Genomic DNA, 22145 nt, shown 5'->3' on the forward strand with positions numbered 1-22145 from the left:
CTTCGTGAAAGTATCTTTGAAATGATTTCGCAAAAGTTCAAATTCACTAATTTTCCAAAGTTTTATCTTTGTTAGTGAATAAGTTGCATCATCTTGTTGACTAGCAATGCTTTGATATCCGATAAATTCCTGTTTTAGGAGGTTGTAAAATCGGATAGTACATTTTCAAAAAGTGGATTTTTTATAATTTCAGCCTGTTTTTAATTGGCCTAATGTATTTTGTTTTAGCCATTTTTTGATAAATCTTAATGCATCACCTTGCAGGGTTGTGCAAATATAATTTAAAATTTTTTCATTATTCCATTCACCTTTTTTCTGTATTATTATTACAGCCATGGACTGAGCCCAATCATCGATTGCGTGCTCATATTCATTATAAGGGATACTTGTCAGATCTAGATAAGTACCCCAACATCCAACTGAATTTTTGTTCATATTTTTAATTAAAATTTCTTCTTCTATAGGATCTGTTGAAGATGAATCGCCAAATATTGAATTGATCTTCATCCAATTTTCTTAAAAATTCATGGCTTGTGTATGATTTTGTTTCAGGGTCTAATTCCAATGGATCTGGATCTTCGACTTTCCTTTTTCCTTTTGAATCGATATTTTCTATATCATATTCACTAATTGAATCAGAAGTAGTTTCTTCTGGGTCTACAGTTTTTGTAAAATTGCCTGAAGCAAATTTCAACAGTCTCTTCATCAGTTTCTTCTAAAGAAATGATAAGTTCATAATTAAAATTTGTCAAGAGTTTTTCGTTGCTCGAAAAAAGTTCTTGCATCTTTTTTTGTAGTTTTTCTCTTTCTAAAATATCTAGTTCTTTAATATATCGGGTTTTCCAGTATTCCAGAAGTTCCTTGATAGAGTTACATTTTTCAAAATCTTTTTCTTTCCAAATTTCCAGAGTTAGCATTTTTGTGCCATAATGGAGTTTTGAAAAAGAAATAGGTTCTGATTTTATTTGTATATTTTTTAGATTTTTTACTTCGATTAATAAATCCTTTGTTTCAGGATCTAGATCTAACTCAGTAATTCTTCCTAATTCTGAAATATTTCTATCAATATTTTCTAATTTTTGTAAGATCATGTTTCGATCTACGTTTTTTATAGCATGGGTTTTGCTAAATCAGCTATTTGTTAAGTCTATTAATGCATTTATGCCATGACTAATACTAGGTAAATTATTTTCTAATTTTTTATCTATATGGTAAATATGTTCGAAATAACATTTTTTTCCTAATTTTTCATCTCCTATGCAAGGAATATCTGCCATCTAAGACTCAACTGTGGCTCCTAAGCCCTCTTGACCAATGATTATTTCACTTCTAATGGGTCCAATGCCAACACGCCTCTTGGGGCAAAATGGCAAACCCCAAAGCTACTAATCAATCACATGTTTGGGATTTCAGGAGAGCAAAGACTGAAGCAGATAGTCTTTAATAGAAAACGAAAAATTTTTGGAAATAAAATTAAATGAGCAATTTTATTATAAAGAAAAAATTTAGTGCATAATTTTTGATGCGAGAGTTCGTCGTTAGACGTAGTCGCAGAGCATACTTAAACAGTACAGAAATAAAAGCATAACACAAATAACTTAATTAAAATATATAGGTAAAAATATCATTACCTCCCCCCTGGCTCTGATACCAATCGGTTGCGGAACACCAAAATATGGGTATTTGGATTACTAATAAGATGGATTCTTATATAAAGAGAGTCTAAATGTAGGGGTTTACAAACTACTGAGAAGTGGTTGTCATAAAGCATTAATTCAATGAGAGAGGGAGAGAGAGAGCTAGAATGAGACTCCGGTCCCTTATTGAGAGGGCTATCCTCTATTTATAGGCGAAGAGCTTGATCCAGACTTCGAATAAAAGTTTCAACTCTGCCAAGATGATGGCCTTTGCAGATAATTCGATCTTTTGCAGATAATTCGATGCTTCTTTAGATGGTTACTGTTGGCTACAATAATTGGTCAGGTGAATTATCATAAAATAATAGTGTTTTTACTGTTAGATACTGTTCCTATGGATTCGTGTGCTAGATAGTATTTGTAGTCGATCGTCCATCTCATGATCATTCGGTAAGTCTCACTTGTATAGTGGTCTTTCAGAGGGTGCATGAAAGAAGATTCTTTCTTTTGAATAGTTTTATGCAAAAACTTGTGGCTTTTTGCATTCATTGCAAGGTAGACTTTTTTTGTGTTTTAAGCATTCATTGCAAGGTAGACCTTTTTGCATTTGTAGTTTAGCATTCATTGCAAGCTTGACTACATGCATATGCATTTATTTTATTAAAGAAAATCTTTACATAATGTCTTCTTTAGTTGGAATGTACTGGTTTAGTCTTATCCTGGGTCCCATCTTGCTTACATGTGTCAGTCTTCCATCATATTTTGTATATTGGCTTCGACTACACTGTCGAAGCTGAAGCTTGGCATTGGACTATTTGGTCCTTCTGGTTCATCAAAAGGAATTAGATATTGTGGGACGTCCAGTTGGGGTTTTATACAATTGTCCATGTACTCTTGGACTTCAGCCAACTGTTGTTTAGTAAGTCCAAGAGCTCCTGGATAATTGTTTAAAACACCAACTGGATGTCTCACAATATCTAATTCCTTTTGATGAACCAGAAGGACCAAATAGTCCAATGCCAAGCTTCAGCTTCGACAGCGTAGCCGAAGCCAATGTACAAAATACGATGGAAGATTGACACACGTATGCAAGATGGGACCTGGGATAAGACTAAACCAGTACATTTCGGATAAAGCAGACAGTATGCAAAGATTTTCTTTAATAAAATATATGCATATGCATGTAGTTAACCTTGCAATGAATGCTAAACTACAAATGCAAAAAGGTCTACCTTGCAATGAATGCTAAAAAAGCAAAAAGGGTCTACCTTGCAATGAATGCAAAAAGCCATGAGTTTTTGTATAAAACTATTCAAAAGAAGGAATCTTCTTTCATGCACCCTTTGAAAGACCACTATACAATTGAGACTTACCGAATGATAATGAGATGGACGATCGACTGCAAACACTATCCAACACACGAATCCATAGGAACAGTTTTATTGAATAGTAAAAACACTATTCTTTTGTGATGATTCACCTGACCAATTACTGTAGCCAATAGTAACCATCTGAAGAAGCATCGAATTATCTGCAAAGGCCTTCACCTTGGCGGAGTTGAAATTTTTATTTGAAGTCCGGATCAAGCTCTTCGCCTATAAATAGAGGATACCCCTCTTAGTAAGGCATCGGAGTCTCATTCTAGCTCTCGCTCTCCCTCTCTCTTTGCATTATTGCTTTATGAGAACCACTTCTCAGTAGTTTGTAAACCCCTGCATTTAGACTTTATCTTTATGCAAGAATCATTGTAAGAATCCATCTTATTAGTAATCCAAGCACCTGTATTTTCTTGTTCCGCAACCGATTGGTATCAGAGCCAGGGGGGAGGTAATGATATTTTTACCTGCATATTTTAAATAAGTTATTTGTGTTATGCTTTTATTTTGTAATGTTTAAGTATGCTCTGCGACTGCGTCTAACGACGAACTCTCGCATCAGAAATTATGCACTAAAATTTTTCTTTATGATAAAATTGCTCATTTAATTTTATTTCCAAAAATTTTTATTTTTCTATTAGAGACTATCTGTTTCAGTCTTTGCTCTCCTAATATCCCATACACTTGACTGATTAGTAGCTTTGGGGTTTGCCGTTTTGCCCTGAGTGGCGTGTTGGCATTGGACCTATTGGAAGTGAAATAATCATTGGTTAATAGGCCTTAGAAGCCACAGTTGAGTCTTAGATGGCAGATATTCCTTGCTTAGGAGATAAAAAATTAGGAAAAAAGGCTATCTCGAACATATTTGCCATAAAGATAAAAAATTAGAAAATAATTTACATAGTATTAGTCATGGCATAAAGGCATTAATAGACTTAATAAATAGCTGGTTTAGCAAAACCCATGCTATAAAAAACGTAGATCGAAACATGATCTTGCAAAAATTAGAAAATATTGATAGAAATATTTCAGAATTAGGAAAAATTATTGAGTTAGATCTAGATCCTGAAACAAAGGATTTATTAATCGAAGTAAAAAATCTAAAAAATATACAGATAAAATCAGAACCTATTTCTTTTCCAAGACTCTATTAATGTGCCACATATTTGCTTTTTTAAGAAACGCATCCTCTCTCTCTTTCAAAAATTAAAAGAAAGGAACTTTATTAAGTAAAAAAAAGGATATTTTACTTTTTTAAGAACTGTTCGAGGAACTTTACTTTTCTAATGAACAAACACTTTAGAAAGGTACTTTACTAAATAAAAGAAAAAGGATACTACACTTTTTTAAGAACCATGCCAGGTACTTTACTTTTTTAATGAAAAAAAGTACGACTCCTATAAAAGTTCTCTCCATCTCTAAAGACCAAGTTTTTACTCAAATAAAAAAACCATACACTCTCTTCCTAAAAAAGATATTTTTTCTCTCTAAAATAAATGTATAATAGTACAAGTAGAATGAAAAATCTCTCTCCAAAGACCTAATTATTTCTCCCTAAATTAAAGGAAAAAAGTTAACGAGGTGGCACCAGGTGGGCACTCAGACCTGCCTAGGCGGCCGCCTTGAGCCTGCCTAGACCCTCCACCTAGGCTATACCTAGGTGAACTGTCAGCCTGGCTGCCTAAGCGGTCGAATTTTTTTAACCTTGCATTATACACGGTTTTGGCGCTTGAAATCCTTTTTTTTTCACAACTATAATGGTCAAGGCCGAGATGATCGATTTGTAGATTTTCTGATGCCAAAAATGGAATTTTACATGAGTTTTGAGGTGAGGCTTTACTTATTTTGACAGGGTGTCCATGAGCTTAATATGTAAAACAAAGATTATGTTTTTTATATACCACTAATTATAAGGGAAATTAACATAATATATGGCTATTAGAGAATGCCTCACTTTGGGTATTTCGACGATTTTGTTTAATTGATACTAATTGTGATCCGGATCTTGCAGATATTCAGTTTCTAGCGAACGATGATGCTATGACTTCAATCCAATTGATTCTTAACAAATTAGTATTGGCAATTTGTGAGGGTCATTATAGCTATCTAGGAAGTTTTTTATATACCATTAATTATAAGGGAAATTAACATAAATTACCCAAATTTTTCATATAGTTTGATATTTGCTGCTTCTTTTTTGTTTCATTTTAAGCTCTGTATGTGTGAAGAAATCATAGCTTTGAGGTGAGGCTTTACTTATTTTGATAGGGCTGCAGCCCTATCAAAACATTTTTCATGAGCTTAATATGTAAAATAAAGATTATGTTTTTTACATACCACTAATTATAAGGGAAATTAACATAATATATGGCTATTAGAGAATGCCTCACTTTTGGTATTTTGACGATTTGTTTAATTGATACAAATTGTGATCCGGATCTCGCAGATATTCAGTTTCCAGTGAACGATGATGCTATGACTTCAATCCAATTGATTCTTTATAAATTAGTATTGGCAATTTGTGACGGTCATTATAGCTATCTAGGAAGTTTTTTATATACCACTAATTATAAGGGACATAAATTGCCCAAATTTTTCATATAGTTTGATATTGCTGTTTCTTTTTTGTTTCATTTTAAGCTCTGTATGTGTGAAGAAATCATAGCTTTGCCATGGAATCTTAGTTTTCAATAAATTGGTGAGAAATGGATTGTTTTTTCTTGATAATTCATGCCTTAATGTGATGTTGGCACAAATTTCTATGGACATATACATTAACTAGTATTAACGACATCGGCCTTTGGGAAGTGCTAAATATGGCGTGGGAGAAGACGGGTGGCTCCCAAGGCTTCCACGACATAGAGCTTCGGAGGGTTGGACTTGTACTATGAAGTGCGGCTACGCTTTCAAAAGGTCGGTTAGGTTCAAAGTTGGTATGGGAGACGATCAAATTGTGGAAACATCTGTTATCAGTGATCAGATATTAGGACTTCGGTGGCTGGTATTTTGAGCAATAGCCATAGATCAGGACTGCACCATTGCAGACTCTGATGAAACCCAAGGTGACCATCTCATTTGGTCCCCTACCTCTAGGCGGGCCCTCTCAGACTTTGAGAGCGCAACCCTTGCGCAATGGCTTATCTTCCCAAGACTTCTTTGGGCCCTTCGAAGCAAGGGATTAGATGCTGTGGTCCCCAACCCCCTCCAGTTCTTTCTCGGAGGCCTCCTTCTATGCAACTGTTCAGCCTTCCCTGCTGCCTATCTTGTCCTTCCCCCAAATCTGGTGAGCCCCTGTGGTCCACAAGGTTCAAGCCTTCTATTGGATTTTGACTCATGGCAGGGGTGTTGACAGGGGACCAACTCCAACAGAGGGGGATGCAGCTGCCCAGCTGCTGTGTCATGTGCCTCAAAGCTTAGGAAACCATCCGCCATCTCTTCCTCCACTGTGACATTGCTCGATCCCCTTGGGCCTCTCTCCTGCAACTCTTCTGTTTTTAATGCATCACCCTGAAGTCCATCCAGCAACTCCTCATCATTTGAATGAGCCCTCCATTTCACAAGTTAGGTCGTCTTCTCTGGGGAGTTCCAATTTTTGGCCCTTAGGATCCAAATTTCTAGGTTGCTTTGGTCTCCCCCGATTATGGGGTCTCTTAAGCTCAATGTGGATGGGTGCTTTTTCCGAAATCTGGGTCCCTTGGGTTATGGAGGCTCATTGGCTAGCCATGAAGGGCAAATCCTTTCCTTTTTAGGGCGTCCTGAACACATTGGCTCTGCTTTGGTTGAGTCAATGGCAATCTTGGAGGGCCTTACATGCTTGCTCCCAATTCCATCTGGTGTAGATTCCATCATTATGAAAGGAGATTTTTGGCCCATTTGGAAAGCTGAAAATGCGTCTCTTGAAGATGCATCTCCAGGAAGATGAGCGATCTCCCTTTGGCTCAAAAAAACACCTTGATGTATTTCATGGAGATCAAATTAAGGAGATCAATCTTCCACGAGAAAGGCGAAAGAGTTGCATCTCCGTGAGATGCAACTGCTGTGCGGAGCCGAAAATAACACTTTATTTCATCCTAAAGAAGGTTGAAGCCTAAAGAAAAGGGGCCTTTATTCCCATTTCTTGCATCATCTCATTCTCATAAAAAACCTCTCTCTCTACATGGAAGCGGATGTTCCAAAAACCACTAGGCAGTGCCTAGGTGGCTGGGGTCTAGGCCGCTTAGAACTTGGGCGGTCCAGTAGAATAGAAAGCATTGGGAGATCTAATTGTCTAACTGTTTTATGGTTAGATTTTGTGTAAAGAATTTAAAAATTCATATGTCTACACATTGATAATACATTATATAGTCCATAATTTCTTACTATAGTTGTTGGAAATGCCTGTGATTCCGAATCGTTTCAGGAATTGGAATCGCGGAATCACATGTATCAAATGTTTCTTAATCGTGGAATCGTTGTCCGTACGATTCGGCATTATGAATTCTGATTCGCACTATATCGGAATCGCGATCTAATAAAATTAGGAATCGTGTTTCCTATTTGTAAGAATCGATGTCTCTTCATGTTGGATTTGAGTTTCATACCTATATGGAATCACACCTGACCCTACATAGTTCAGTGGATCCTAGAATCGCCATCCAATGAAATTGGATCGTGATTCTTAAAAATATAGAATCGTGATTCTTAAAATTCTGGAATCATTGTCCCCATCAACTTGGATTCAAGATTCTCAGCATTCAGAAATCGAGATTCTCCCTATATTGGAATTGCGCACCAATCCCTTCCGGTATATAAGAGAAGTATTCAAAATATATTTAAATTTTATCATTATTACAAGATTGAATTTTGGTTTTATATATATTGAGTCCAATTACAATATTAATATTCATGATATCTTTGTCAACAATCCCATACAATGGACTTGGTCTACGAAACAACCCTTTGCTTATAAGGCTTGGAGCTGGTCTACGGCATACAACTGGTGAGAACATGGGTGAGCTCTGTCTATCTCCTTCCCTAGAATTATAAAAAAAGCAAATGACATAGAAATTCTTCTTTGTTAAATGTAGTTTTGACTTTTGAAAATTGAGTTATTCAATTTTAAGTCAATGTATGATATTTAATGATTAATTTAACTTAAAACACCATAGGGCACTTCACTCATATTCTTATCCTCTTATTCTACTTGAAGAAAAGCAGTGGTAGCATGTCTTGGTACCCATCATATATTAAACAATATTACATTCTTACATATATCATTTACCATAAAATATTAAATTTGAAGTAACAAATTTTTTTAGTAATATTTATTCTTGGTAAGAGTTGTTAAAAAGTTATATGGAATTCGAATGCAAGGATAGAAATTCCTAAAAAATTGGAATCAACAACATGGATTCACAATTCCTGAAAATTTGGAACGCTTCGCACAAGTAGAATCGCATTGTTGTGTAGCTAAGAATCACAATGTCTACGATATAAAATCTTGATTCCAAACAACATGGATTCACAATTCCTAAAAATTTGGAATCAATATTTCGCACAAGCAAAATCGCATTGTTGTGTAGCAAAGAATCACAAATTCTGCGTTATGGATTCTTGATTCCAAGCTTCCAGGAACCGAGATTCATAAACTAAATTGAATCGCATTTCAAAAAACTGCGAAAGTGATTATTTTCCTTGAAAATCGAGTTTCGTCATGAGAAACGTGGAATCGGGATTCCGAAACAGAATTGCTACCCAGTGGGCGATTCGGGTAACTATATTCCTTACATTTCAAATTCAAAAATCAAAGTTCAAATTCAAACCTCAAAGTTCAAACATCAAACCATTAGAAATGGAGTATTGGTCTAATACTCCAAAGTCCAGTTCATAATCCAAACTCCATGCACTCCGTAGTCCATGCACAGTAAAACTAGGAAACTATAATCCAAGACGGTAAGATATCGATTCATTATCAAGAAAAGGTAAGAAATAATGCACAGTAAAACTAGGAAACTATAATCCAAGACGGTAAGATATCGATTCATTATCAAGAAAAGGTAAGAAATAACACATAGGAGTTAGGACATATCAAATGTCCATAGTCCACAACTCCACATACACTCCTGCTCCATACTCCAGGAGTCCATATTCATAATCCATACATACAAGTTTACAACTTACACAACCAAGACGAGGAAAAGAAAATGAAAGAAATATAGACCTGAAGACTCAAAAGGAGTCTTTAGTCACTCATCATAAAAAAAAGTAGGGTCAGCTGCATCATATGCATCGGAGTTGAGCCCATCATCATCAGAATCATCTCCCCCAATATAATGGTGGTTCTCCTTTGTCTCTTCTGAATCAGCCTCTGCTTGCTGCTCCTCTTCCTCCGGCCTCGTCTTCTGGGAATGAGATTTAGTGGCCCTAGGAGGGTTGGTTGCTGACCGCATGGCCTCCATGACCATATCCCATGTCAATGCTTCATGCCCCTTGACCTCATCATCAACCAACCACTCCGTACCATTATTCATATTTTTTGATCTAAGGTGGTCTCTCTTATCTCTCTTAGCAAACCTCTCCTTCAAGTATCGATTATGCTTCACATCAACTAGGTCGTTGAGCCTCTTTGATTCAAGCCTATTTTTTTTTTTTTGTATGAATCTAATAAAATCAAATGAAACTAATTAATATAATACTACAAATTTACAATTGACTTAGTAATAAGCAATTACTAACTAGTAACTACTAATGTACTAATACCATAGTTTCAAAAAGCGCTAGGCGGGTCCTAGGCGGCCTGGGGGGTCTAGGCCCCCCAGCGCCTAGGCAGGCGCCCAGAATCTGGGCGGCTCAATTGATTCCAAATAAGGATTCTGGCATTTTGCAGTTATGTCAGTATCAGTTATATGTATTGCAGTACATAATTCAAATTATACTGCATATTATTTAGCATTTAGCACACACTCCATAAGCATAACCATAATCCATTCATACTCCATATCCAATTAAAACTTAAAATTTCCAACCAACCAAATTATCAAACCAAGTTATTAAATAGTATCACACTAGTACTGCAGTACACCACCATGAGGAAGAAAACAAAATTGAATTATGAAACTTCGAAAGTAAAACTTGAAGACTCAAAGGAATCTTCAATAGTTCAATAATCAATACACAATACTTCAATCAAAGTTCAAACTTCAAAGTTTAATAATTATTCAACAATCAACATTCATCAATCATCATTCATTCATCATTAGAAAATCTTGGGTCAGCTGCATTGACATCATATTCATCGGAGTTGGCGGAGTCGTCACTCTCCTCGACATATTGGTCGTCCTTGTCCTCCTCTGTCTCTTCTGAATCAGCCTCTTCTTCCTCCTCTTCCTTCATCATTGTTTTCTGTGCAGAAGATCTAGTGTACCTAGAAGGGTCAACTGATGTCCCTGAAGCATCCATGATCATGTCCCATGTCAATCCGTCATGCCCCTCGACCTCATCATCATCAACTAACCACTCCATAGCATGGTCCATATTTTTTGACCTGATGGGGTCTCTCTTATCTCTCTTAGCAAACCTGTCCTTCAAGAATCGATTGTACTTGACATAGACTAGGTCATTGAGCGTTTTTTATTCAAGCCTGTTCTTTTTCTTTGTATGAATCTAACAAAATCAAATGAAATTAATTAAAATCTAATATCTATGGTTCATGTATTATTTCTAAAATTATATAAATTACCCTTATGGCTTTCCCGCTTCAAAAGTACTCCAATTGCGCTCACAACCGGATGAAGAAGTGGTTAGGTTTAAGATCCGAATGGCCAACTTTTGTAAAGTTGGAGAACTACACCCATGTTGGCTCCACCGATGGGCTGCAAAGATATAGAAAAAAAATCATAAATAAATAATAGAATTACTTGATTACTTGAACTTGATAAAGATGAACTTAAGAATATTATTAATACCTGGTCCAGTTTTGGTCCTTTACCTCATCGCCATTGGAGTCCCGAAAGACTTTAATGAGCACTTGTAATTTATCAGCTCATCAATGCATATGATATCCCGCATTTCAAGATCAGGGACTAGCACCTCTACACACTCATTAAATCCATTCATAATTGTGTCATTTGTTTTTAAATCCTTGTCATAATAAAACAAAGCTGCATGCAATGGCCGATGTAGCTGCCTATCCCACTTCTCATCAATAATCTCCGAAACAGGCTTGTAGCGGGTTTCTTCTTCATTTTTCCTTTTGGGCTATCTCTCTTTTGCATTTCTCCATAGCATCATATATGTAGCTCATAGCTGGCTTGTCACAATCAACCATGCGAAGGACTTTGACAAGAGGAAAAAATACCTTAAGAGCGCCCTCCACCCCTCGCCAAAAAGCCTTAGAAAGGATAATATCTCTCACCTTCTTCCCAACCTGATCCTTACACCATTTGCATGCTCTCCACTCATCTGAGATAAATATTTGCTTCAACTGCACTTTCCTCGAATGTATGCTATCTAGACATAAGTACCAAGTCGCAAATCTCGTGACCTCAGGCCTCACAATATCTTTCTTCTTTGTAAAGGTACGTATCATGCTGAGGGTGAGATGATGGCTATAAATGAAATTATATCTCGGTTAAACCGCCAAGAGCCTCAAGCATGAGGTCTAAATAATGTGCTGCACATGTTGTCCAAAAGATTCTAAGATAAGCTATGCGCAACAAATTAGATGCAACAACATTAGGAGCAGCGTTGTCTATGATAAGCTGTACAACAAGATCCTCCTTAACCTCCATGATTCCCTTTTCTATCACTTGATATGTATTGGGCATCATGGATATGATCAGAGGCATCAATAGACCTAAAAAACACAGCCCCTGCAGGACAATTCACAAGCAAATTCAGCTGACTTCTCCTCTTCCTATCACTCCAAGCCACAGTCATAATAGAAACCCCATACTGAGCCCATGTATCATTCTTAAGTTCTACAACTTCCTTTCTACAACTTCCTTTGTGGCACTCACTGCCTTTTTTTAAAAAAGGCTTTGAAAGCTCATATGGGGTTGGGGGTTTCATCCCAGGGCCAAATTGGCTAATTGCCTCTATTGCAACATAGAAGCTACTTAAGCGAGCGGTATTGAAAGGAATGCTCGCATCATAAAATCATGTGGCAAGGTAATACGTAGCTCTATCTCTCTCTTCCTTCTTGATTCTATTTCAATGGTGGTTTGCTTTTTTGTTTTCTCTTCTGCAAGCTCAAGGTCAGGTCGAGGTAAAAAACTATCCATAGGGCCTCTAACCCGAGGCTTCTTAGTCCCAGAACCAGAAGCAATTACAACTGCCTTCCCCTTTCGCCTAATAATGGATTGCTCAACCTCTTGACATTCCTCCTCAATCCTTTCCTCATCACTAACATCATCATCAAAATTGACCCGAACCTCAGACTTAATCTTTGTAGAGGCAATTCTCTCATCTTTTTTCATTTTCACCGTGTTCAAAAAATTCTTTATTTCCTCTTTAACAACATCATCAGTCTTTTTACGTGGGGCAACATCCCCCCTGATACCGGCAAGATGTTTCTTGAACCGGTTTATGCCCCTTTTTGTATCATTTTCACAAAACTTGCATCTTATATAATTTTTATCATTAGCATCTGGGTATAGCTATATTTCCAACTTGGATCACCACTCCTATTAGATCTCGAAGAAGACATCTCAAAAATAATGCAAATTACTAAAGCAATAAAAAAAACTTACTTTGAGTTTGATTGCTCAATCTTCAAACTTCCACCTCAAAGATGCTTCTAAATACTCAATATCTGCTAAAAAAACCCCCAATAACTTTGCAAAACATCAAAAAGTAAATATAATACCAATGGGTGATGTTTTGATTAATTTTTGTTAACTTTGAGTAACCATTCGATCCTAAAAAATTCCCCACAATCTAGTTTTTTGGGGGCTTTCTCTAAATTTGGCTTCAATAAGTTTTAGGTTTCAAATGAACCTAAAACCCTACCTTTTGGCCCTTAAAAACCAAAAAAAGACGAAAAATGCCCTCACCAAATGGTTTTTCCGGCCCTGAGCGCCCGCCTAGGGCTGGGTGCTCGCCTAGGGCTGGGTGCCCGCCTAGGCGGATCGACCGCGCAGATTGGCCATCTAGGCCTGAGTAATACGCTTAGGCCTTCTAGACTGCCTAGGCGCAGGGCGGTCCGCTTTTTGAATTACTGACTAATACAAATTAGTAAAATGTAAACTAATAAAATAAGCACGGATAACACATACGGTAGTACTGTAGCACCACTTTTTTTGGTGCCCTAAGTCAACAACAAAGAGAGAAAATTATAGTAGGGTCTAGGGTTTGCTGATTTTTGTCAAAGTTTTGCCAAAACAACCTAAATCTTGCTGATTTCAGCAATTTTTGTTGATTATTTTCCTAGGGTTTGTGATTTCGGTGTACCCATGGTAGTGAGAAAAGGCCATAGCAGGTGGATTTCCGTTGATCTACTTTGTGATCCTATAGATGACAGATTTGAGGAACTTGAAAGGCTGATACAGCAGCTGGCACAACATTTCGTGAGCCTCAATAATGGGTAAGACGGTGATCTTTCAGCTCAAGAGGATCTCGAGTACATGCCTTTTCACTTTTGCACTTTGTGTAGGGAGTTGAGTGATGAAGGATAAGATTTTTTTTTTGACACAAATTGCATGGAAAGTCAGCAAATTGTAGTTTGGGATTCACCACCAATCTTCGATATATACTTAGATAAACAACAAGATTTCTAATGAGATTCGATCTATAATAAGGATCAAAATGATAATGAATATATTTTAGAAGAGGGTAGAGAATATGGAGACAAGGCAACAGGAGGACTGATCCAAATCTTGGCCTTTGAAGATGTCATTAATATTGAAGAGATAAAACATTCAAGAAATTCGGGGTATTGGAATCAGAGTAGCGTGGTGGAAGCATGTTCGATTTAGAAGCGGCAAATTGTGGCCGTAACTCCTCAATATACATATCAAGATCCGTTTCTTTAGGAATTTTTTTTACTAGGAATAATTTTTGAACCAACAAAGAAGAAGGTGGTGGTTTTGACGCTGAATTCATCTTAGAACACTTAAAAACTCGAGGACGAGTTTTCTCCAACAAAGGGAGAATGATGGAGGGAAAAATTATACTTATTTTTAATTTCTATTCAATTTTAGAGGATGTATATTTGGATTTTAGTTTTAGGGATTAGCTCTAGGGTAGTTTCTAAGAATTCTAGGGACTTTTTAGATATTTTAATTAAAGTTAAGGAGTTTAGTTTCAAGTTATATTTAAGTTAGGACCTTTTGGTCAGAAGTTAAAATTGTATAGACAAATATTGTCCCAAACAATACTTTTTCAATATAAATAAGGGCATGGATGAGCTGGAGAGTTATTCATGTATGCCTCTTTAAGAAAAGAAAGACTTCATCTTGTAAAAGAAGCCTAAGGCTTGAGCCTTGGTGCGAGAAAACCTTAGGGTTTCTCCAAAATTGCTTGTGTTTGGATTGCTTATTGCTGATTTTCTATGTTTCTTCAAGTTCTCCTACATCCCTAATTGACCTGGCCTACTTAACTGCACTTGAAATGTCGCTCAAACCGCCAAGAGCCTCAAACAGGAAGTCTATACAGTATGTTGTGCATGGTATCCAAAAGATACTAGGATAACTTATGCGCAACAAATTAGCGGCAACAACATTAGGACCAGCATTATCTGTGACAACCTATATAACATGCTGCTCCCCAACCTCCTTGATACCCTTCTCCATCACTTTAAATATGTAATGGGCATCATGGCTATCATCGGAGGCATCAATAAATCTTATAAAAATAGTCCTTAAAGGATAATTCACCAAAAAATTCATGTGGCTTCTTCTTTTTTATCACTCCAAGTATTAGTCATAACAGAAACCCAATACTGAGCCTATGCATTATGCATCCTTTTGTGACTCCACAATCTCCCTTAGACATTCACCGCTTTTTTAAAAAGAGACTCTTAAAGCTCATATGGGTTTGTGGGCTGTTGGTTGTTTGGGGTCTCACCGATGTTAACGATACATCACGGTGGACATAAACTCCGATCTTATTGGGACCAAAATCAGGGGATTTGGAGGCATGAGAGGAGCTTGCTTTCTTCAATATGTTAAACGCCCCATCTAGAAAAAATTCTAAGGCGCAAACGGGTCTCAGGATACAGCTATATTGGAATACAATTCTTGAATATCTAAGTTGCACACTCAAGAGACCCGTACAAAACAACAGTTACATCAAATTGATGTCTTTCCAATTGGTATGATACTACAAACATCAATTGGAAACAAACTTCTCTTTCTTAATACAAAATTTATCACCCAATCGGTATGCTACATTAAAACATCGACTGAGAACATCGACTAAGAACAACTTCTCTCACTAAAAAAAAAAAGTCTTCCAATCGGTAAAACAAACTTTGATTGGATAAAATTACGTGAAAAATGTCTATATAAAATTATATTAAGTTCAAAATCTTACCGGATGACTACAAAACCATGCGTTCGAGAGCAAGCATATTTCTTTATGATGGAATGAACACATGCATACATTAGACAAAATCCATCATTCACTTAATGATGCTGATTTGCCCATGAGATGGTCATCCATTTCATTGGGAGAAAACTGTCCATCCCTCTTTCAATAATTTCTATAAAAACTCTGTGAGGGAGAGAGCCTTTTAATTAACTTAATGGTGTTGCTTGAGAGAGAGTAAGAGAGAGAGGTTATCATAACACCTTATAAAAGGTGTCTATATTACATGAAAGGGGGTGTAAAGTTGCCACAAAGAAGGTGGTAAAAACGAACGACCTCATGTAAAACAATGGAGCATAAGATGTTGGACCAAAAGGTCTACACTATGAAAATAGAGTAGCAACAAATTTGAAAATAAAAGCTGTTTTGAAACATGGCTTTTACAAAAAGCTAACAATCCCCCACTTGTTTCAAAACAACAAAACTCTCTTAAACATATCAGGAAAGACAAATTCATAAGTTAAGGTGTTCTATAGAACTGAACCTCCATGTAGTATTATGCAGAGCGCTAACTAGGGCAGTGAGCGGACGCACCTTGAACTATGTCCTTTATTGATAAGCCTCCCACATACCACACATTCACTTTAAAAGATTGTGGTTTTCTAATAAGCTTGCTCATTAAAAGGCCTTGTGCCAATGCTGGTGTTCATGAGTGCTCTAGGGAATGCCCAGTTCCCATACAAAGTGGCCTCTACTTCCACACTTACATAGTTGATTGTATGGAGGATGTTCTGCAGTACGACACCATAGCCTAGGCCTTATATTATCTAGGCAAATAGAATCATTCAGAGTAACGCTCAACCTCTCCATTCATTGCAGTAAATTGTACCGCACAACCAGGGATGGGGCAAAATTTTATAAATTCCATAATATAGTATTTTGTGGTACTCACATCCATCAGGCATCACATGAACGTCTTGTTTTTTTCCTTTGAACCTTGGATTTGAGATCTCCTTATCCTAGATAGGGTTCCCATCGCCTTGTGGCATCATACATTTGGGCTCAATCCCATCCCTCTTGCTATCTTTCAGACTTAGTGCCTTGCAAGGTCTTTTATTAATATTCTACCAAGTAGTGGGTAGAACAGATCTGGATTACTGTTATCATTCCATCTCAAGCATAAGTCTCAATTGACTGTGCCTCAAGTGAGTATAACTGGATTTGCCGAAATGAATCCCTAACCTTTTGCTTAGTATACAATAGCTTCACAGTCACACTGTATGAGACTAAAGGCATGGGCCTTGAATAGGTGGTACACCTACCATGAAGTCCATAGCCACTTGGCCTCTTTACTATGGGTTCCAAGGCAGTTTTCTCCAATCATTTGGAGATACAATTCTACCTTTTGGAATCCAAAAATACACCCTCCACTCCAAGTGGAGATACAAGTCTACCTCTTGGAATCAAAAAATACACCCCCCACTCCAAATGGAGATACAAGTCTACCTCTTGGAATCCAAAAATACACCCCTACTCCAAGTGGAGATACCTTTGATACTCATAGATTCACTAGAATTCGGAAAGCATTAGTGTACCTTTTAATATAGCGAATCACCCACATTATGTAGGTCACAGTCTATAGTTCCTTTGAAATATCTCAAGACCCTACAGACCACATCCCATTGCTCTTAACCTGGGTTACTAGTATATATATCCAGTTGACCCACAACAACGGTTAACCACAAATCTCATAGAAAACATGCGTATTGAGGTGAAAATCCTAGACATAACAAAATATCTTCAGAAATCCTAGACTTAACAAAATATCTCCGGATTTCAAGGGCATGATACAAATTGAAAAAGCAAGGACCTCACCGTAAATTTTTATTCAAATGTTCCTTTGCCAATTGCCTTGGCGAAGATGGGGTAGTCCTTTTTAGGACGATGTCACCCCCACAATTTCTATAGGTCCCAATACAAGCATAAATTTTGAAAACATGTCTGGTGGCACTTCAGTCCACCCACAATGGTTCCCCCTACTACAATGACATTGGAGATCGTAATAAACTATATTCATTGGTCACAGATAAGCCTAAGGCCTTTGCTTCTTTCGAAGCCTGCAGAAATTTTGTGCGTGATCGGATCAACCACCAAATTAACAAATTCATGGCTAGCAAGCAGACACCATCGGTCTGTACATTACACACCTTCCAATTTTCTAAGAAATTGGAATGCTTGTTGCCATCTTAATGAAGCGCATCATCAAAACTGATATGGCCTTACAAAATCCTGGTTCTTATAGTTTAGCAAGTAATCAATAGACATCTCCAAAAATATATTTAACACTTTGAAATTATTGGTTGTTTGGGGTCTCACCGCAGTAAACTATACATCAGAGTGGATTCTTCCATATTATTGGGACCAATAAGGGGATCTGGAGGCACGAGAAGAGCTAGCTTTCTTCAAAGTGTTAAACGCCTTTGTCTCGATAAAATTCCAAGGTGCAAATGGGTGGTCCCATGATTACACTCCCAAAATATAGCCAGATTGGAATGCAATTTCTTGAGTCTCCCTAAGTTGCACATTCAAGAGGTCTATACAAAACCACAGTTTATAAAATTGATGTCTTTCCAATCGGTATGATATTATAAACATAACTTGGAGTCAGACTTCTCTATCTTACTACAAAATGTATCATCCAATTGGTATACTACAATAAAACATCATTGAGAACTTCTCTCTATAAAAAAAAGTCTTCTAATCTGTGAAAGAAACTTCGATTAGGTACAGAAACCATGAAAATTTCTGTATGGAGTTATGTTATGTTCAAAATCTTACTGGATGATTACAAAACCACACATTTGAGAGTGAGCATATTTCTTTATGTAGAACACATCCATACATAAAATAAAATCCATCATTCACTTCATGATGTCGATTTTCCCATGAGATGGTCATCCATTTCATTAAGAGAAAATCATCCATCCCTCTTTCAATAATTTCTGTAAAAACTCAGTGAGGGAGAGAGCCTTCTAACTTAGTCACGTTTCTTGAGAGAGAGAGAGAGAGAGAGATTGTCATAACATCTCATAAAGAAGGTGTCAGTATTACATGAAAAGCGGGTGTAAAGTTGCCACAGAGAAGGTGATGAAAACGAACCACCTCATGTAAAAACATGGAGCATAAGATGTGTGGACCAAAAGGTCTACACTATAAAAAACACTAGCAACAAATTTGAAGATAAAAGTTGTTTTGAGAAATAGCTTTTACAAAAAGCTAACAAAGGGCTTTCAGCCCAGGTCCAAATTGGCCAATTATCTCTACCAAGATGCAGAAACTGCTTAGGTGAGCAGCATTGAAAGGAATGCTGGCCTCATAAAACTATTTAGCAATGTACTATGCAGTTCTCTCTCTCTCTCTCTCTCTTCCTTCTTGATTCTATTCTCAATAGTTGTTTGCTTCTTTATTTTCTCACCTGCAACCTCAGGGTCAGGCCGAGGCAAAAAATAATCTATAGGCCCCCTAACTTGAGGTTTCTTAGGCCCCCCACCCCTAGAACCAATTACACCTCTCTTTCACTTCCCCCTAGTCTGGGATATAGCAAGCTGCTCCACCTCTTCACACCCCTCCTAATCACTATCATCATCATCAAATTGATGCGAACTCTATACCTCAGCTCTACTATGGATGCCTCTCTCCTCTTTTTTCTTTTTTACAATATTCTCTCAACACCCCCCCTCCTCCTCATTGGCTCCTCTTTGTCAATTGAAACCCTCAACCATCCCCTCTCCCTGCATCCTCCGCTCTTTCTTAACCCAGTTTTTTAACTCATACACTCAACCATGGGCCCAATTCCTAGAGACGGAGGTACCTTGCTCTGATGCTTCTTCAAAACTGGGTGCAGAGCTAGTGGTGAAGTGTTTGAGGACATTCCACCTGCTGCTCTCCCTGCCGTTGTTGACTGTGTTTTTGCTTCTTCTAGCCTCTCCTTAAGTGCTTTTCTCTTTTCTTATCAAAGGGTTTCCTGGTTTCAATAAGGCACTGTCTTTGTCTCAATTACTTCCCATGTCAATCTCATCTTCAACATCACTTTCACACCATAGCACTCTCACATCTTTTTATTTTCATTTTGCATTGATGTATTATTTTGTATTGCCTTCAAGTGGAACGCTCTAAAGGGGCAAGGGGAAAGCCCAAAAGAACATGGATGAAAGTAGTGATAAGAGATATGGTGATTTATTGTCTGATTGAGAGTATGGCCCTTTATCGAGCGGAATGGCGGAATAAGATTTGTGTAGCCGAATCTAAATAGATAGGATCATGCTCAGATGATGATGATGATAATGATTGATGCGTTATTTTTGTTCCATTGCAAACTAGATTGTATCCTGCAATCCAATGCACTATTGGTCATAACAGTTCTTTGAATCCTTAGTAATCATATGATTATTCGATTTTCTCCAGTTAACTCTTTTCTCGTTCGATTGAGTTTCTTAATCTGATATCTTGGCTGTTTTTTTTTTGTTTTTGGTTTACGCTTGGTTTGGTTCAATTTGGCTGTTACTTGGTTGATAGTTTAATAACTGAAACCATTCAAAGAATTCTGATACTCTGATTTGGAAGTTTTGTCTTGACTCCCTCAGCTGCAATGCTTATAGATCATTTGTCCGAGGAATTTTGATGAGTGTTTACAATGTTGCAGGAGTGTTACAATATTACCCTTTTGACACAATTGGATACAAACAAACTGTTGCATCATCCTAAATGAGAGAGAGAGGTTAAACACCCTGAGAACCACAATGTTGAAATGGGCTTTTGTTGTAAAAATGCATGGCACACCAATGGTGGAATAAGAATGGCTCTTTTGGGCGAAATTTTCATGGATAAAGAGCACATTACCGCTGTTATTGATGTGTGCATTCTTAGTTATATTATGATTTTGGGATCAATCATCATTATTATAAGAGCCTTTTTGCAAATATTTGGGATCGGCTACACAAATCTTGGTCTGATATTATGTTCTATCAAGGGCCATACCTTTAGTGAAGCCATAAGTCCGCATATCTTTTCCATGAATCTTGAATGTACATTATATTCTGATTCCGGGATCTATTTTTCAAGATTTGATGCCCTGTGAAAATTTGAGGCCTAGCAAGTGCGAGAGAGATAAAAATGTTACATTGTGATGATTTAATTAGAAAGGAGGAAAACAATGTTTCATGAGTTGCCTGAGCCTAATCGGACTTAGGGGAGTTACACGGACTCGCCCTATGGATGCGTTTGAGTAGTGTTGAGTTCCACGACAACTCGCCCCACTGTTCTTAAGGAGGAAAAAATACAAAAATAAAAAAAATGTAAACGTTTCTCAAAAAAAAAAAAAAGTAAATGAAATTGGAAAACGCCACCATAATACCTACAATTAGTTTTCAGTATAATTTTAATAGTTTTTAAGGTGATTTGGGAACTTTTATATTTTGTTTTCCTTTTTTTAATTTTTCAAATGTATTCAAGAAATCAAACTCCGCCCCTATCCCAAACGTAGATGAGAAAGGAGGGTTATGTTAGGTTGGCAGCCAGCGGAGCACTTTTGCCACCTCCCTACTATGAATTAGTTGACTCTAATATTAGGATAAGGCTCCGATGTTGATGATAATGATGATTCAATATCTAAATAAAAACTTTCAATAATCCATCTTTATAGAGTTTTTTCGTCCTTTTAGACCTCTAATGATTTCTACTACCTCTTTTATGTTTTTTCTTATTTTTAACCTTTTAAAAATATTTACTTTTTTTTTTTGCCTTTTCTTGGTTGTGCAGGACTCGGTTGAGTCCATTATGTTTGGACCTGGTTAAGTCCATGGCTCAGCCAAGGGCGGAGTCGAGTTTCTAAACAGTGGAGGAAAAATTGCCTTTTAAATTAGGGGAAATTATGTAGAAATATTCATCATCATCCAATCCTTATTCCAACTGTTTGGTGTCGGCAGAAAAATTATAAACCATCTTCTAGTTGTATCCAAACACTATCCAAACAGTATTGTCCGGCCTTCTAGAGAATTTATCTCACAAATAGATGCATCTCTAAGGATATTTATCTCTCTAACGGATGCATTTCCAGGTACCAAAATGGGCCCTTAATATCACGATTAGAATTTGTAAAGTAATTTTTTGCTTAGCCAACATTCAAAAAAAAAAAAGGAAGAAAATTTGCTTAGCCAAAAGAACATTAATGTCGACACTTGTTTTTCCCTTATATTCCCATGTATAGTTATGGGGAGCACCCCTAGAGAGCATGGTTCCAGCTCCGGAATCTAGATCTCGCGCTTCGATGCCAGGATCTTGATTGGAACTTGTTCTTTTTTGAGGGAACTCGCGCCCTTTCCACGGAATCTCGATTCCTTATTCATAGGGACCTGGATCCCCCCAATCATGGTGCTCGATCCCTCTATTTGTGGATCCTGATCCCTACCATGTTGCGATCATGATCCCTAGATCCAGGGATATCGCTCCCTATATTTGTGGATCTCCATCCTTATTGGGATGTCGATCCCTATATCTGTGGATCTCCATCTTATTGTGTATTGATCCCAAACATCAAGAATTAGATTACTTAGATTGCTACGAGAGTTGT

General features: G+C 37.2%; 1 protein-coding gene across 2 annotated transcripts in view; it reads left to right on the forward strand.

Annotated features, from left to right (window-relative positions):
* Positions 1 to 22145, forward strand: part of LOC18430708 (peptidyl-prolyl cis-trans isomerase FKBP15-1) — a 58601-nt gene that overhangs the window by 32105 nt on the left and 4351 nt on the right. The window lies entirely within an intron of this gene.

Source organism: Amborella trichopoda, chromosome 6 (genome assembly GCF_054954075.1).
Source record: "Amborella trichopoda isolate Santa Cruz 75 chromosome 6, AtrichopodaSantaCruz75HAP2 v2.0, whole genome shotgun sequence".
NCBI lineage: Eukaryota > Viridiplantae > Streptophyta > Magnoliopsida > Amborellales > Amborellaceae > Amborella > Amborella trichopoda.